We start from the raw sequence: 20343 nt of genomic DNA on the forward strand, positions 1-20343 counted from the left end.
CTTTTCAAGCCTTAATTTAGCCTATACCTCAATATAAAAAAATATATCTCACGATCGATTTGGGAGGGAATTTGTATCCAAGGTAGTTATGTCGTAATATTTTTATTATAATATTTAAACTCAACTGCAAAAAAAATAGGAGGCCTGAATGAATTAAATTGAAATATCTTATAAAGAAATTTTTTGAAACAAATGAACATCCACAGTATCAAAGATATACAATGAATAGGAAATAATTATTTGATTTAATGTCATTTTCTTCAAATTGAAATGTCTTCAAAGTATAAGGATACACTGGTTTTTTTTTTTTCATAAAAATTAATCTATTTAAAATATAACAAACAAATTATTGTTAAGGAATATTGAGTGACATTGAAACCAGAAGGTCATGGAGGATTTTGATGGAAAATGTAATCTTAGTCCTTTTTATCGTGTTCTTGAGTTTACCTGGACAGTAGTACTGGAATCCATTTTTATGGTGGATATGATATTAAACTTTTTCTCAACAGAATCGATAGTTTTGCTCAAATTTGTTGTCCAAGAGTAAAACTTATTCACAAACTTACTTCTCCTCTCTTTCTCTTGAGAAAAACTCAAACATGTCTTATGATAAAAGCCTCAGCTGTGCAAACTACAATTCATAGTGACCTTGATTACGCTCAAACCCCATGCATGCAAAGATTCTGCTAGCTAGCTTTACATAATCTTTTTGAATGGATCTACAAAGGCCGTTTTTAGTTTCTGGCAGATTGGTATTTTTGGTTGACGAGTTGATTTAGACCCTCCATATTTCTTCTACATGGGAAGGAAGTCACAACAATTTTGATCCAGCTCAACTGAGCTGTAACGTCTCTGAAGGAGTGTTTTTACTGATTTTTCTACCAAAAGAGTTATTTTTGTGTATTTTTACCTTCTTCTATAGTCTGAGCTAAAGGTCTGTGAGGTCTGTGATTCTGTGAGTTATTTTAAAACAACATCATCTTTATACAGTGTCCTTATATTTTTGTGACATCTTAATATAAACAAAATGAATTTTTATCAAGTAATCATTTTATTGATAATTTGACATCCTTGATACTTTGCATGTTCATAAGCTTATAACAATTTTTTAAGGAAAGTATACTGTCCCTATCTGTTTATCATGGGGTTTAGATGAATTCATCCAAAATGCTAAAATTATATATACTAACACAGTGTATTTACTTTGTTTGATAACCCAAGAAAAAATAAGAAATAAAAATAGTTAATACCCCTATTTTACGAAATAAACAGGAAATAGAACTTTCCAAAGCTCTTACAAATAAATTTATAAGGCATAAATTAAAGCTATTTTTTATTTCAAAAAGGAAAAAAAATGTACGTTTATGTACTTTGATTTTTCATATTTGCAAAAGTTTTATATAGCAGTACATAAATGAGCATACCCGGTGTACATTCATACAAACATATGTAGGTACCAACAAAAGAATTATGACTCCCTTTCAATTTAATGACCCAACTTTATCATCATGACTTGGTTATAAAAATTGCAACTCCCCCCTTTCTTTAAATATAACAGTAATACTGAACACACACAGTATTTTAGATGGGCGGTATTGAGTTATGTATTTTAAATGGGCTAACGCACGTTCAAATGCACAGCATATTTACCCTATTTTACACAGTTCTGGTCTAGAATAAATCGGTAAAAACTATGAGTCAAATTTCACTTACTTAGATATGTAGATCCCCATTGTTTTGAAAGAAAGTAATACAACTATTATTAAGCTAATTTTCACTCATTAGTGTTTCTATTGTCTCACGTCTTTTTATTTTGTAAGTGTCAAATGGTTTTCTATTCGTTTTCTTCATCTTTGCAAATCATGGAATTCCTAAAGACATTGACGCATGAACAAAATATACAATTGCCTCATTAATATTCTTGTTATTAATATTTTGTCACTTGTTTTGATCTTTAGTTTATTATTAATGAGTGATTACCTATTTTATTAAAAAAAAGAATAACATGACAAAATAAAGTCAAACGATGTATGTAATATAATTTTTACCTGGTATAATGACTGCAAATAATTGCACTTTTATCATTGCTTATGACAAAGTGCAAATAGTATTTATTTAAACAAAATTTTACTGGAAAATAACTGTTATAAAAGTAGAAGAGATCGGGAAAGTTGCATCAGGGCCTTTTTCTCAAACATCAAATACACAGTCCCACAATTTGCATAAACAGCTGCATATGATAATCTTTATTATTTTCAAAAGTTGTGTTTACTTTTAGTCAAGAAAAATCGATAAAAACTAATTCTAATTGATAAATGTAATTTTTTAGAGGAAAAATAGTTTTGAAATAATGCAGTCAGTTTTTCAATGCTTTTGATGTAATTTATATAATTTTGGAATTATTTATTATTTGCTGTCAGTTGACATAATTTTGTCAAAAATCAAAGTTCACTCATTGAAGATAAATTTGAGAATATATAACACTTAATACTGTAGGAGAATAGTTGCAACATATGCTCCATTTTTTCTCCCATTGTTTCTTCTTCTTTATTACTTGATTATAATTATGATTTAGAGCATTTGTTAGCGGGTTCAGAGTCTTGAATAAGGCTGTGAGTTTGAATTTATTTGATCAAATATATCTAATATCAGTGATTTGTAATAAAAATCGTATTAAATATTAAATGTTATATTATATTGAAAGTTAATAATTCAACACCCTGATAAGTTCAAGATATTTATTTCATAAAAAAAAAATATTTTGCATAATTTTCTGACTCAAACTTGACTTTTTTAAGAGTTTCACTATTTGTCGAGTCGAGTTAAAATATAATTAGTAGATCAATTACGGACTGGTAAAGTGTATAAAGATATTTTAAAAGGTGCACACGCATATATATATTATTAAATAAATTATTCGATTGGTCTAATTTAAAGAAGGTTTGAGCAATTGAGTCATTGCAACTGTTTCTGTTTTTTTTTTCTTGATATTGAGTTATTCACAGGATTGGAAAAAGTTTTGAGACCATTTTTAATCGCATTTTTTGATAAATGCAGTTCGTTTATTTATAAGTTTCAGTCACCCAACTGAAAGATTAGGTTTTCAGTTTCCATCTTATATACAGAACATAAACTTCAGAAGCAAGATAATCATGATGTAAGAAAAAAGTACTTATATTGGCAAAACCAAAAAGAATTTTTTTTTTTGCATGAAGCATCTAATCCTTAACATCATCCGCATCCAATATAATTCGTACATATTTAGTAGTTGTTTACAAAATAATTATTTGACAATCAAATTATTTGAATTCCAATGGTCCCTCCCTATGCGTAGTGTACATATTTAAATTATTATTTGGTAGATGTTTTTATATAGACTTTTGTACAATTAACTTCTATTTGTAATCATGAAAAGGTCCAACAATTTGCTCAGTAAATAAAATGTAGTTTTTAACCAACACAATTAAATATAAATACAAAAAAAAATCATATTTTTTTCCATATAAATATACAAAAATAACAAAATCTTATTTTTCCTAATCAGTGAAGCAGTTGACATTTTGGAATTTTATCATTCTTTAACATAATAGACAATAAGCTCCAAGGGTGAACAAAAAAAGAGGTATTGAGTTGGTAGAAATCATATTGTACGTTGATAACTAGTACATCTGATGAAAGATCGAAAAAAAAATACCCTTAAAGAAATGGAAAAATGTGACAAAAAAACGTCAAATTCCAACAAAAATAATATTACTTAAATATATATATATGAGTATACTAGAATAGGGGAATTGGACTAGAGACTTGCGATATGACTTCGACAAGAGCCCATATTTTAATGAATGGCAACTTGAATTGATTCCCTTTTCAAAGATTTGTAAAATGACTTTGACTCAAAAAAGTCCTAACAGTATGCCACTGTTCAATTCGTCAGCTATGACTAGACAAAATGTATTCTTTAATGCATTTTTATTCTACATTGTAACGATACGAACTTTTTTTGTAATGTTTTGACTAAGAAACTATTTTCTTGACGAAAAAAAACAAGATACTAAATTTGAAGAAGACAGAACGAGATATAACAAACTAGAAAATGACGAAATATAAAGAAATTAACAGTATCTATCGATCCGATATTATAATTATGGACTTGACATAAGCTCAAAAGAAATCTGAGAACTCGAACTAGACTTGATAAAATCATTCAATTACTCCAACTAGACCATGTGTAAATTTCACCTTGCTTTGTCACATTTAGTCCTATCTTTATTTCGCCAAGAAAACAAAACGATATTTTTTTTCAATCTGACGTAACATTAAAAAAATGTTAAGAATTGTCGAATACATTTCGTCTATTCATATACGACAAAATTAACACAGGATGATAGTATTCAAGGACCTGGAATTGTGAAAAAATACTTGAGACTTAATTTGGACTTTCTGTATTTGGACTTTTTCTAACCTATGTGGTATATATGTGTATACAAGCATAATATTATGTTGAATGCTTGAATTTTAAAGAACTAATTATAAGTTAAATTTTCTTATACTTTTTAGGAAGAGAAATCTTTTTTTTTTTTGTGTGTGTGTTTTTTTTTTTTGCAGTTTTTTTTTCTCTGTAGAATGCATTAATTTGATTATCTCTGTCAAAATATTAGTAATTATCGTTCTCTTAGTATTACTTTTTTTGAAAGAAAAAAACAAAAAAAAAACGAATTACCTATTTTAGTTGGTTTCATTTCTTCTTCCCCCTTCTCATTCTCGTGATGTATGGTGCTTCAACGTGGGAGGCCCTCATTGCAATAATGAAAGAAATGTACAGACTTTCGTAAATATAGTTATTTAACAAATTACGAAATAAAATAGAAACTAGATATACGTACATATAAAAGAGAAAATAGGTGAAAATATGTGACATAATAAAGAATTATGTCCTTTCGAAGATGGGGTCTCATCCCATTTATAAAGATGATTAGATTCCTCCAAGGACTATTAAGCTGGAGATAATTTACACAACTCTATGAGGGTTTACCAAAATATAAACTACATGCATACATTTTTATCTTTTTCATTTTAATAAATTGATCATTCTCAAGAAACTTGTACCCCTCAAAAAAGAGTTGATGATTAGTTCAAAGAGGGTTGTTAATTGAAATGATTTCTCAAAAGAAAAGGGGCCCAGTATATTTAGCACACTACCACTAATTACAATATGATTGTAATTTTAAAGATGTCCCCGATAATGCAAAATACTACTGGTTACATTGCCCATTGACAAGCATACAATGGAATTTAGACCCCGGTTGAGGAGGCAACTTTTAATACAGATATTCACTCATAGTTGAAATTTATGAAAGTCCCAAGGTAGTCATAATAGAATTTATCATTTATTCGATGAGGGGGATTTATTTTAGAGAGGAAATTTTTTTTAAGTCTCATAAAATCCAGCATAAGCCGCCTCTGCTGTATTTTAACCCATATCTAGTTTATAATATATTAGATCAAATTTAATGTGACTATTCTTATTATGATATATCAATCTTTAACAAAGTATCATATGATTAACTGCCCCAATTATGTTTATGATATTTAGCCGTAATTTTTTTTTTAAAAAGATAAAATTATACGACATTGGACTTAAAAGTGAAAATGCATGCATTTTTGATCGTGTAAGGGTGTGATTGTACAATTTACAACTGGGATATATTCAGTAACACAAGTAAATTGTACAATTTTATTCTTAGACGATTAAAAATGACCGCATTTTCACTTGTATACATACAACCTATGTTGTCTATAGAGAAGGGGAAATGAGCGCATTTGGTGTGTAAAAAGTTATGACCCTAGTTATTATTTTCTTTTCTCTAAGAACGTATCTGTACAAATGAATGACTTTGGAGACAGTTGAATGGCCCTAACATCGTTTTTTGGCTCAAATCGTACCAGGATTTGACCTGTTGAATTGTTTTAGGTCAGCAAAAAATATAACGGCCCTCTTTTCGTCACACCTTGTCTTATAGACTTTTCCAACATTCTGGACATCCCTATTAGCAATTGTAGGTAACTGTGGTTTGGAGGTACCAAAAAAAGTTTTTAATTGCACTACAACTGTGGCTTGTGTGAGTTAATTTAAATATTGGATCTTATATTTTTAATATGTTCCTGAACTCTTAATCTCCCACTTCAAAAAAAATTATTTGTGCTACTAGTTTTAGATTAAGTCTGTGATAAGGTTTAAAATAGATACAGAATGTAACCTTTAAGAAAAAAATGTCGGGCATTTTGAAAAAAAAAAAACAATACAAGGAAGTTGGTTAACAGTCTCAGACATCCTACGTTTTTATCTATATTGAAAATCGGTTCTTTGTGTTGAAAACTAAATCATTGTTGTAAGTATATTTATATTTTGATGAGTTGATGATAGTTCATGCACTCACATGAAATTATCTCTTCTTAATGGTGGATTTAAATGTTTTAGAAGTATACGAATAAATTTCTCAAGACGTGGTGGTGTATGATAAAAATATATGATCCTATGTATGTATATTAAGCATTTCTTCATTGCTTTTAATTATCTTTGGATGAACCTGCTCATTTATATTTTTATTTTTGCTAATTATATGTTTGGGTGGTACAGTTTTATCAATTTCATGTTTTATGCATTGGTTATTTCATAAATTTTCCCCTCTTACGTTATTTCAATACACATTGATCAAAATAAAGTTATATGTATGTATTTAAAATGATAATTTTTTACTGATTTATTCAGCTGCTTTTTTTATTACCAATTGACAAAAGTAAATAAATAAATTTCTTTATATAATTCATTTGAAATGAATACTCTTCCTTTATGAGTTGGGGGCAGGTGCCATTTCAGATCTAAGAAAAACAAGAGAGGGGGACTCTATAAATAGATTGATAATTTAACTCTATCTATCTACATATCTTCAGGGACACACCTCCTTCTAGTAAAGAAATAAAAGAAAAATAAACTGTCACCTGTAGTAATTAATCCAAGATGGCGTCTTCTCTGTTGATAGTAATTTCCCTTTGACTCGTTCTACATTCATAAACATTTCATCTTATTGTATATATCAGAGATATTCATCACTCTTATTCTCGATTCTGGGTAATAAATGCCTTTAATGTCCCCAAAATAGTTTTTAAATCCATTTTCGAAACCAGGAGCACTGCGAATGTTTGAAAAATAATTATCAAATTCAAACAAAAAAAGTTTTATTTTTATTTTTATTTCAATTAAATAATTTTTTGATAATTGACCTTTAATTAGGATACTTGAACAAAACAAACTATACACAAAATGAACTCAAAATTTATATATGTATGTACACTAAAAGTAGTTATATTTTTGTGCAAAATCGTTTTAACTATTTTGAGCAGACCTATCTTTAAAGTATGCCCCTTAAAAATTATATCAACTTTTTCTTCTGAGAGTAGAGAAAATTAGAAATACTTTTGTGCATGAGACCATGATCCAATTCTCTAAATGTCAAGACAATTCTTCTATCTTGAGTAAAATGAGTAATCTTTTCAGGTCAATCAAAGTGAATCATTTCTTTTACCTATTAAGGATTAAGGTGATTCCAAATGAATAAAAAAATGACGCTATAAAATTTCATAAGCTCTTGTTCTCGGGGGAAAAAAAAATGGACTGAGTCAACAGTTTTAACGGAAAAGCCGGATTTATAATCCTCTTTATTTTATATTAAAAGTTTATTTTTCTGAGAGTTTAATCTAATCCTTTTTTGATAGCTTTTATTAAAGATTTTATTTCAACCCTCAACTCTAAGTAGCCGATTTTTGTTTCATAAAAAAGAAATGGTTTTATTATTAATACATCTTTTATTTAAAAAAAGCTTTTCCTTCGATGGAAGAGTGACAGGGTTGGTTTGTAGACAATATACATAGATAGATCTATGTAAGAATAACCATCCTTTTGGATGTGAGTGTGATTCTCTTGAAACACATATAAAACCTAATAAAGCCTCTATCTTTATGAGTAGGTTTTTCTAACACCTACACAAAAAAAAAGTTTGTTTTTTTCACCCCTTTTGGGTACATACATGAAAGACGAATATTTCCGTATTCTTTGCTGGTCTACGCCTCTAATATTAAAAGCTATAATAGCACAACCATCCAACCACCCATTTCCCCTCTCATGGTGAGACCTTATTACTTTGAATAATACATAGGCATATAGGTACATAGTGTAGACATAGCTATGTTTGTATGTACATCAGCTCAATGTTTGAAGAACTTTTTTATTTTCTTCTTCATATGGAATATCTATGGCGTATGGAATACTCTAATAGCTTACAAATTGAAATAATAGGGGAGACGAGGATCTTCTCTACTCACTTTGTACAATTGAATCAAGAGCTCTTTTGTATTAAAAAAAAAGATTAGTTATGGACATTATTAAAACGATAGAAGGAAGTATTTGGTCACTAAGACGAGTCGACACCTTATTTTTTTATTATTTTAAAATGTTATTTATTGAACACGAAGCAACAAATCATTGCCACATCTTTATATATATAGGTTAGGGTGAGCCGGAAGATTATCCAAACAAGCTCAACCATGTTTTGGTACAGTATATAAACATAATGAACACATTTGTTCAATTTTATTTTAATATGATACAGCTGTCTGATGGTGTATCTCTCTCTTTTTTTTTTTTTTTTTTTTTTTTTTTTTTTTGCAGCAGAAATGTTGTTGCATCAACAAACATTATGAAGTTTTGGACATTATGGCAAAAGTTGCTCCTCATATAAAGAAGGTTGCATTTACACAGGAAGAACGGCGTTGCACTGTGACAATGATTTTTTGTCTAAAATCATATGAGGATTCAAAATTGGAAGATCTGGAGATTAGACTTGAGTCAGTTAGCAAGATTCAGCACCTTTTCATTTTTCAGACAGGTCGTTGAAGTGGCTGAGTGAGTACTGCTATGTCTTCATCGGGAAGGAAATATTCCTCATAGGTACATACGATCTAAATCCGATAGATTATTTTGTCTGGGGCTACGTTGACTAATTAAACATCTACTGCCATCACAGACAATCTAATTGCCTCCATAAAAGAGATAATGACACACATCCCAAGGAATTACTTTATTAACGCCTGCCCCTCCTTCCAGTCTTGTATCCAGGCCATGATTGATCCTGGAGGTGCATATCTTATATGAAATCTTTTCCAACTTTCATATCTACAATTCAAGCTAATTTTTTAGTAAATATGGCCTCAGTGACAATTTTAAGATTTTTGAAAAATGCGTCTAATTTGATGTTAACACCAAATATACTAACATTTTATTTAATCACAAGTTTGAAATTTTTTGAAAAAAGGGAATTATGCCGTACACTTCTCAATATTTATTTAGAAATGATTTATACTTTTAAAAAAATATTAGTACCGTTTTTAGCAATAAATATTATTTATTATCAAAAAGGGAAGATAGATTTGAAGAAGCCAGAATTATTTTTGAATCCATGGGAAGACAATAAGTGTGTGTCTTCCAATATTGAAATTTGTTGTGCTCAATGATTATATCGCAAAGAGACTTACAGATAGTAAACAAGTATTAACATGGAACATAAGGGTGATATTTATTGTCGCAGCAACGTAATATGAGGATCTCCAACATTTACGTTAACGGATTTAATACAGTTACATTCGTTTTCATTGAATCGGTTCACATCTATAGGTTTGGGCAGCAAAACATGAACTGTTCATAAATTTTAGTTTTATCATTCATGTATGAAGGTTCAGTGATTATTTTTGATATTCTGGTTCCACCATTCTTTGTGCATAAGCATATTATCATAAACATTTTATCATCTTGTCATCATGAGTGAGAAAGAAGCCAAAAGGCAATGCATCTCAGACCTCCTAGATACTGAAATTGATGTGGCGAGGACTATGGAGATTGTGAATTGCTCCAAGAGCCTGATTTTAAAGGTGGCCAACATAAATAATGATGTAGAAGACCACTCCAAGAAAGTAGGAAGTGGAAGGCACAATTTAAAGAGGGCCCCGTAGTTATTGTCCAACTTGGAGAAGAAGATCAAGGAGGACCTCACTAAATGGATTAATCGTTCGCCAACAACTTTTCCGTGTCTGCTGGGGACATAGGGAGGCCCGTGAAGTGCGACTTGGGATTGCCCTCATACAGGATGATCCTATACCACTTTCTGGCAGAGGTCATGAAGGCCAAAAGACGTAAGAGACCACGTTTTGCTGCCCAACTCTGTATTTGAAAATTTGAATCAGATATAACTATGATTTTATTAATTTTTCCAAAAATTTCATCAACTTAGTATTCTTTGTGAAATGACAGATATATGTTAATTAGGTCAATAAAAAAATTAAGTGTCAAATTTTATGATTTTTTTGGAAATGAACCTCATCCTAATGTAGGTATATCGCTTATATATCCAATTGTCTCTAAGGCCTGAGACACGATCAAGACTCATGATAAAATAAGAACTATTAGAATGCTTATAAAAAAAATCAGATCGTCTATGGATTGAAATTTACTAGTCTTTAAAATAATAAAAGATACACATTCAATATGCTATTTAATCCCCTGAAAGTCATACCACACGCATGAATTTGCATATTTATGCCTATTTTCACCAAAGAAAATACTTTAAATATGTTACTATCATATTATATAGTCATTGAACAATAAATATATTTAAATTGTTGGTATTTTAAGGAGAGAGAGGGAAAAAAGACATGGTCTTAAAATAAAGAAGTCAATTTCACTAATCATTAAAATCTAATAAATATTTTAACACATAATCTTTCGAAAACTACATATTTAGGTCAAGAAAAAAAAATGGCATTCCAAAAAGATATTTCTTTTAAAATCTAAATTAAGTGCAGTGCTTAAAATTTTGTAAAAGAACTCAAAAGAATTTCTCATATTCTTTATAATTAGTATTAATAAATTTTAACAACATTTAAGTTTTCGAAAACTATTTGGTATAGTTTCATTGATTAAAATATGATTTTTAGTGTTTCTAATATGTCTTTATCAGTCTAGGTTATACCCAGTTTTTATTAATTTTTTAACTCATCATTACGTACAAATTTTGCAGTTTTTTTTAATACTGTTAATCATTAATAAATTCATTTTTTCTCTAATTATTCGGAAAAATGTTAAAATTTCATTAAATATATTATACAGGATGCAGCAATATTATTTTTTTAATAGTGTACCTGGCAATTGGAATGTACAAGAAGTGGGGGAGAAATCATGAATTCATTCTAGAGACAATATTCTAAAGTTTTCTTGGATATACAGTCAGTTGTTATCATGCGTTGGAGTAATGAGGAACCTGTGTTTGCCGTCAATCAACGAATATTCCAAAAATTTGCTTTAAATAATATTTTATCAATTTAAATTTTAAAATTTTAACTGAAATTTAGTTTTTGTGTTTTTATTTATGGAATTTATGACAATCAGTTAATTGCTTCAATTTCTAATATATAAAAACGATTAACTCCAAGGATAATAACGTTAGAGAGCTAACAATCTTGCCATCAGATCTGGTGTCATGTAGAAATATCTCAATGCGGGCAGTTTTTTCAAATCAGGTAACTGAAACCGGATTTATTCCGGAAAAACAAACATTTTTAAGACCTTTGCAAAATCGCCAATTAATAATGACCTAATCCTACACAATTATAAAATAAAATACGTAATAAATTAAACTTTCCATCTTTTCGCATAAAATAACTGTCCCATGACAATCTCCTAATTATTTAAGATTAATAAAGGAAAAATTATCCTTGTATTAAAATATCAAATTTCTGTTTATTCAGTGAATGGACAATGTGAGACGTTACCTATCCGATATAATTTTGAAAATTTGTGAAACAAAATTTTAAATGTGTATCAACATATAAATACAAAATATAAAGCTTTTTTGATTTATAAAATTTGTTTCATTGTCTTCTAGAAAAAGGAAATTATATTCCTGCAAACTGTATATTAAGATTTTTTATTCCAAACAATAAATTTTGTAATTTTATTTAGACTTTAATTGATTAACAAGGGAGTACGATGACATTTTAATGTGTAACAACGAAATCTTGCGCTTCAGATTCCCAGATTTTTCTGCATTCTGAATGTGTGTGTGTTTTTTTGTCCTGAAGTGTAAATATAAAACTTTGTTTCCAAAACACCGCCATAAAGTCAACAACAGATTTTCTACCCTATTACATTTCCAGAATCAAAATACAGATGCTCTGTGTTGATGATTTAAGTGAACATCGATCTGAATATTAGCAAGCCAGACGTTTCAAAGATTACATGGATTGACAGGAGAAGGATTGCAGAATTGAGGTAGTCTCTCAAGAGACCAAGAACCCGGGGTTGGCTCCGAGAGCACTGCTACGACGGAGTGTCAAAGGATATTTGACCACCTAGCTCCCTTTACCTGAATCCGATGGATAATTTTGTCTAGAGTTACTTTGAATCAAAAGTAAATCTCATACCACCAAGAAAATCCCTGATCGACTCTATTGTTCTGGAATCCAAGCATTTAGATTGAACTCTAGTTTACAGAGCCTGGGCACGCTTCAGGATCTGATTCAAGGCTATTATTGAAGCCAAGGAGGTTATATTGAGTTAGATATATTTTCAATTATTGTATATGCTGCTAAGTTTTTGGTTTTTGAATAAATATTTTTAAAAAAATACTTTTGTGTTAATTTAAAGTAGATAAATCAAAGGCACTGGATTTTGTTGTAATATTAATTATATCTAATATTAAGTTAAATCAAAATGAAGTATGTATTATTATTGTAATTATTGAGAATTGATTGGTTGATATTTATGATGACGTCAAATATTGTTTGGACAGACAGTTTTGTGTTCGATTCGGACGCCTTCTTAAGATTTAGCGAGGGGCCAGGCGAGAAGTAAATATTTTGGGGGACTGCTGCATCCTTCCTTAAGAATAAATGCTTAAAAACCAAATCTGAATTTCATCACTTATCTGCTAAAAAGATCGTCCTCTTTCTCTTTCTATACTTTTTTCGTGATAGAGGGTTAAAACATGGGCATTAAAGTACAATATTGGGCGTTCACATCTAAAGAAAACATAATAATAATATAAGACTACATAATATTCTTTCTTCTACTTTAGTCAGGTGGGTTAGAAGTGATTATCAAAAAAGAAAAGAAGGAAATTATGCTTTTCAATAGATTTGTATGTAGATTTTTATAACGGGGTGTGGAATGAACATTGTGGTATTTTTTCTTATTGTTATCGTTTTCATTTCTTCTTATTTCATTTTATGTTCCTTACATCTGTTTTAGGATTTTTTCTTTGGATAAAAATATATATAAAAAAATAGAGAAGTAAAAAAACAATTGACACCTGTAATTTTATAGGAAGGAACCACCACAACCACCAATAACATCAAGGCCATGAGAAAACGTCTGCATATTTTCATCGTATTTGAGTTTTCTCCCTCCCCCATTTAAAACAACAGATATTTGTATGGTTTAACCTACTTATTTCATGTGCTATTATATATACATATAATTTTTGTCAAACACCCTAAAAACAACCACACATATTGAATGTACAAATGAATACTACTGAAATTCACTACTAAATGTATTAGTGTGTCCACAATATCGATATTTTCGTACCAATTCTAGTACAGGAATGATATTGGCATTTCCATACTATTTAAGGGGTATTTTTTGACTCAAAATATATAACAAAAAAGATTATTAAGATGCATTTCTAGAAATGTCTGCAAGATTATTTTTTTTGTAGTAGGAAGGGGGAGAGGTGCTACTTCAGAAAATGGAAGGATTGATTTAAAAAAGGCATTAATCATTGATGTTTTTTTATGAAAAAATACATTTTGCTTTTTTTTTTTTTTTGGCAGGGGAATCTAGCTCAGAAATTTTAAGACTTACCTCATCAGAAGTTCAATATTGTTATCACTTAATAATGTTGCAAGTACTGGTCTTAATATTAATTTAATATAGTATTGTTTCAAAAGTATAAACAAAATGCTGAAACACTCTGGAATTGTTTCAAAAGGATAGCTGGGTACAGTTTCAGGGTTTCACTCCCAGCATCTTATCAACGAAAACCGAATCTTTTCAATAAGGGGAATATGAAAATAAAAAAGCGAACGAACATGGTCCTACCTATTCCTGTCTATATTGCACTAAAGGCTCTCGGGGTACGAATGTTAAGAAGATAGATCGAGAAAATTTAGAATTACAACCCTCCAGTATTATAAGTTTCCAAACGTCTCCGGAAGCTGTGTCGCTCGAACACATTAATTGAGAAATTGAGATGGAAATCAGTCGTGAGAATCCTGTTCACCAACTCCAGGGAAGAACGGATAAGTTATCATCCTGCAACGTCAACAATTATCACAAACAAATCTAGAAAAATGAGGATGATAAGTTTTGTTCAATCTGTGAGGGGAAAATAAAACCCTCCTTGCATTTTTTTCTATGAATGTGGCAGAGTTGAACCCATGAGGAAAATTGTGGAAAATAAATTAAAGAAGAATACCGTAGAGAAATTCCAAAGAAGGATTGGCTTAAGACCATACTCCTCACAACTCTTGTCCACCTAAAAGTGGACTCTGTGATATTGTTTTGTTCAAAATATGTCTCAGCCGAATAACAGGGTCAATCATAAGATCAACTGGTTTGATGACTTTATAAATAGAAAATGTAAAAATTTACAGTAGTTTTAAAACCAAAAAAATGACAAAAAATAATGCCCTGGGAGCTTCGATAATTATATGGATGTTGCAAAGGTTTTGTGAGGACATTCAAAGTTTTTCCGGAACATGGCCAATAGAATATTTTTTTTTTTCTGAATATTTAATTAGAAGCATTGTTTATGAACATCAAAAAGGGACTTTACCTTATAATTTAAATTTTGTTTATTAATTTGGAACTCTATTAAAAAAAGTTTTCATTAAAATAATTTACCTCTTTTATGTTAGATTTATATATCATTAAATTATCTTCATTATCCATTATATTTGTTATACATATGTATTTAAATGTTGATTTAATTGTTATTATAGTAGGTTTGCCAAGGATTGCTCGGGACATTAAGAAATTATTTAATGAATTAAGAATTTTTCTATTATATATATATATATATATATATAAAAGAACGTAAATTTTGTAAGAATTAATCTCGTATTGCTTTTTGAGTATGAGTTTACTAATATATGTAGGAGTTCGACTTGTTTGATGATAATAAATATTCATCATAGTACCTTGTATATTTTTTTCCTTTTTATTTTCGTATAAAGGAATGATCATTTTTACTCTGTTAAAATAAAGATATTTAAATCTTAACATTGGTAACCCCGACGTGATATCATACCTCCTAAAAAATCTCATTCTGATGGTCAAGACCATGCGGACAAAAGTACGTTGCGGAAGAGGCTGCAACTTAACTCTTGCCCTAGCAGAACTATTTCTTCCAAAATTCTCGGCGATGGATCCGAAAAATTGGTTTCGAAGAATTGAGCTGGATGTTTTGATGAGGAAGATCAATGAAGATCTGACCAAATAATGTTTAATGGCTTCAGCATTCCCTGGTGAAGGTTTTAGGTCTATTCCTATTAAAAAAGAAGGACTCATGTATGATTGTGCAAAAACAGCAGTTTTACAAAAATATAGTCTCTCACCTTCAGATAGAATTAAAACAAATTCTGATATGCTGTACGATTCATCGGGATTTTCCCCTGGGGAAGTTATAGATGAAGTTGAACGTCTCCTTGACGAGGAATATATCCATGATTTGCGTCATCATTTACAACGGTAGGCCCTCATAAGAAATGTGCCTAAAGACCAGCAAGGGTACTTGAAAGCACAGTCCCATTCAGTTGAAGAGTTGAAGCAAATGTGTGTTGCAGCCAAAGAACTTAGCCATTCACATATTTCCACTGTTGAAGACTCGCCCGCTTCGCCTCCTATCAATCATGTTTTCAAAAACCTCTTCATAACACGTCTAAATTTACTAAATCTAAGGAGAAAAAAATATCTACTATTAACAATCTAGATTTGGAATTTGCTCAACTACCTGTTCAGCACCTAGTTGCCATTTTTTTGTACTTGTTTCAAAAAACTAAATTGCTCTCGGTTGCACGGGACGGAGTTTGTAAATAAATTATGAAACTTCTTTTTCATCAAAGACAGTTCATATTAGATTAACTTTCTGGTAGATACAGGAGCGCAAGTGTCTTTTATTCCATTTAAAAAATGTAAAAGTATTGTTCGAGAAAAACTCTCCCCTATTATTGGATATAGAGGAGCCCTTGTTGATGTTATTGGTACAACAACTTTCCAATGGAAATTTATTCTGGTACAATGTGGTCTAATTTTGGTTCAGATTTTTTATATAATTTCAGATTTGAAGTTGATATTTTCAATAAAAACTTATTCTGAGATTAACCGTGCTTCATTTCAGAACTATCAAACACTCATTAAAATCAAATTGAAATGTAATGATGTCTTTGATAATAAAAGTTTCATTGAAACTTATCCAGCTCATGGAGTTGAACAGCATATCAAGACCTCCTTGTCTTGCCAAATCACACAAGTTAGATGGTGAGAAGTAAAATTTTGTACAAGACGAAATCAATGATTTGTTGAAGAAAGGAATCCTACGATCGTCTTCTTCTAATTTTCCGCTATTCACGGTGTTCCAAAACCCAAAGGAAGCTGGCGAATGCGCAGCGACTATAGTCAATTAAATAAGATGACAGACCTTGATCGGTATCCCCTCACAAATCTAAGAGATTTGGTGGCTAATCTAAAAAGTATGACTGTTTTTTGTAAAATAGATTTACACAGAGCGTATAACCAAATACCTATGAATAGCACTTCTATAAATAAAACTGTAATCATTACACCATTTGGTTTATATAAATATTTGAGTATGCCTTTTGGTCTTAAAAATGCTGCTCAGACATTTGAGAGACTCATCGATTCAATTCTACGAATTGCCTTGTTTTTTAGCGTGTCAGAATACCAAACCTTTCAGGACATCAAAACCAACGTCGTCTTCCGATCCTTTATCTGAAAGATTTTCCTTCATTTATGTTGACATAATTGGTGCATTTCCACTAATTCAGGGACACCCCTATGCCCTAACTATTATGGATCGTTTCACAAGGTGGCCAGAAGTGATACCTATTCCAGATATAACCTCCAAGACAATAGTCAATAAGTTTTTGAGTGGTTGGATTTCGAGGTTTGGAATTCAAGAAACCATTGTGTCTGACCGAGGACTGCCGTTCTAAAGTTGATTATGGATGGGTGTTTCCAGGACACTTGGGATTGAAAGCAAGAACACAACCTCGTATCATCCAGAGTCCAACGGACACATAGAACGTTTCCACAGATCATTTAAGACCGGGCTAGTAGCACGAATGCTGGTAGAAAAAGAAGACTTGATCAATGCACTACCTGTAGTTTCATGGGGATTGAGAAACTCAGTATCAATAGACTCGGGTTTTAAATATTCACCTTTTCAATTACTCACAGGATCCATGGTCTTTAATTTCTTGAACTCGTCCACCTTTACTTCTGGAAACCTCGACGTCGAAATTTTCTTTAAAACAATGGAGAAAATAACTCGCATGCCTCCAAGGCACTTTAATAAAGTATCAATGAACAAACAATTAAAAAACTGAATTTGTTTTTCTTAAAAATAAACCTATGAAAGTGTCTCTTTCTCCAACTTTCTTTGGTCCGTTTAAGGTGATTGAGAGGCACGATCGTTACTATAAATTAGACTTTGGATCAAAAACCTACAATATCTCAATGGATAGACTTCGATTTGCATTGGGAGTTCTAAGTATCCTTCCAGCGTCTCCGACTATAAGATGCACAAGATCTACAACTGGAGAATGATCTATTTGTTTATCAATGTTTTTATGATGCCTTTTATTGTGTATTACTAACTAGACGATCTCTTTTCTCACTCAGTCGTCTAGGGGGAGAAGTGTAGGAGTTCGACTTGTTTAGATGATATTAAATATTCATGATAGTACCTTATATACTTTTTTCCTTTTTATTTTCGTATAAAGGAATGATCTTTTTTACTCAGTTAAAATACAGATATTTAAATCTTAACATATATAAGAATTATATAGGTGCACTTATTTCACCAGATGAGGAATTACTTGCTTTATTCTGGGTCAGCTCACGGGTTGTGGAGGTGGACTGCTGGTGCGGAGGTAAGTTAAATTTCTTCGGTGCCCTTCCTGAGCATCAAGAAGCCCTCCTAATATACCAAGGTACTGGGCCAAAAAACAGTTAAAGTTCTACCACCGCTATGTTTGTAGGCACCAAGAAACCATTCTAATATTCTATAGTTCAACCCAGCCCATGGGTTGTGCAGGTGAACTGCTGGGATCGAGACAAGTTAAATTTATCCACCTCCCCTTCCCTGAGAATCAACAAACTCTCTTAATATCCCGAAATACACACTGGCTCTCAGGTAGCGCAGGTAAAGTACTGGGCCTCAAGGCAGTGTCATTTCTAAGCACCATTAACTAGAATACACCCTCACCCACGGGTTGTTTGTGTAAGATGCTGGTCCCTGCGGTAGGTTAAATTCTTCCACCCTTGTTTCCCTGAGCATCAAATAAATCTCTTAACTCCGGCCATCAGGTGGTACAGGTGAAGTGCTGAGACAAAATACGGTTTAAAATCTACTGCCGCCACGTTTCTAGGCACCAAGTAACCCTTCTAATATACCCTAAGCCCAAAAGTTGTGCAGGTGAACTGCAGGGATAAAGCTAAGTTAAATTTCACTGCTCCCCCTTCCTTGAGCATCAAGGAACCCTCCTAATATCTCAAAATAAACCACGACTCTCAGGTTAAACTGAGAAGTACTGGGCCAAAATACAAAAATACTCTATTACCGCGGCATTTCTAAGCGCAAAGAACCCCTTCAAATATATTAAAATACACTCCCACTCACGGGTTGAGGAATGCTGGTATCTGAGACAGGTTAAATTCTATCACTGCCGCTTCCTTGAGCATCACAGAACACTTATAATATCCAAAATACACTCCGGCCTTCAAGTTGTACAGGTAAAATGCTAAAAAAATACCATTTCAAAATGCCATGGTCCCGGTGACAAATATTTTTTTTACCAGAACCAATTTCTGAAGCCATAAAAACCTACACAAAAATTTTCAGGAAAATCCATCTGTATGTTGGGTCGTGATTGAATGATCACATACACATTCGTCGTACAATCACCCAGAAACACACACATACATTCACATTTAATATATAGAAGATAAAAATATATAATACATTAATACTATCGTTTTTAATGCGTTAGTACTCCTGTACTACTAGAGTACTGGTATACTGAGCAATACTCCCAGGTATAAGTATCGGAGTACGTAAACAAGAGACAAAAAGTCATGAAATTTGTCAATTGTAACTGACCCAAAGTCAATTAAAAGTCATATTAATCCTATTAAATTTGTTGCACCATAGTTTTGATGATATGGCATTATTAAATTTGTCCTTAAACTTTTTTTAGTAGCCTAATGGCATATTTTAAAAACTGCATTATGTGAGAAAAAACAATTTTGAAGAAAAATTAATAAAAAAAAGATATTTATCCTTTTCTACAGACATACTACACAATATTTCATAGACATATTTCGATCAATTATGAGTTTTATATTCAAATTTCTGGTTTAAGTACTAAACAACAAAGAATATGAACTATAGTGTAGAGTCTTTATCTTATAAATGAGAAAGTTAATTTGGTCCTGATTTGGCCATTCAAATACAATCTATCAATTTCTAAATCTTAGTTTGTGATGATGAATTTATATTATTTTAAGTTCAAATTGTAACGGCACATGCAAATAATAATCATAATAAATTCTTGATGGAAATTGACGGCAAATTGTCGAAAAAATACAAAATGCAATCTCCCCTCAATTTTGAAAAAAAAATCAATTCTATATTGATTTTGTGTTAACAGGCCACATATATAGATTAAGTTTTTTTTTTCTTGTTACAAAATTAAGATATAAAACTGGCCAAATTACATGTTAACACTCCGTAATTATTATTTTATTTAAGGTCTTATAATAAATTTACATTTTTTCTTTTAGCTAAGGGCATTTTAAGACTTGTTTAGACGTACACTTTGTAATTAAAGCTCATTTCTACTGCAAAAAATATTTTACTATTTATGTTAGCTGTATATACATATTAATAGAGTTTGTGGGTGTGTGTCCTTTATAGGTGCCCAAAAAGTTGGACC

The sequence above is a fragment of the Lepeophtheirus salmonis genome, chromosome 8 (assembly GCF_016086655.4).
Source record: "Lepeophtheirus salmonis chromosome 8, UVic_Lsal_1.4, whole genome shotgun sequence".
Classification (NCBI taxonomy): domain Eukaryota; kingdom Metazoa; phylum Arthropoda; class Copepoda; order Siphonostomatoida; family Caligidae; genus Lepeophtheirus; species Lepeophtheirus salmonis.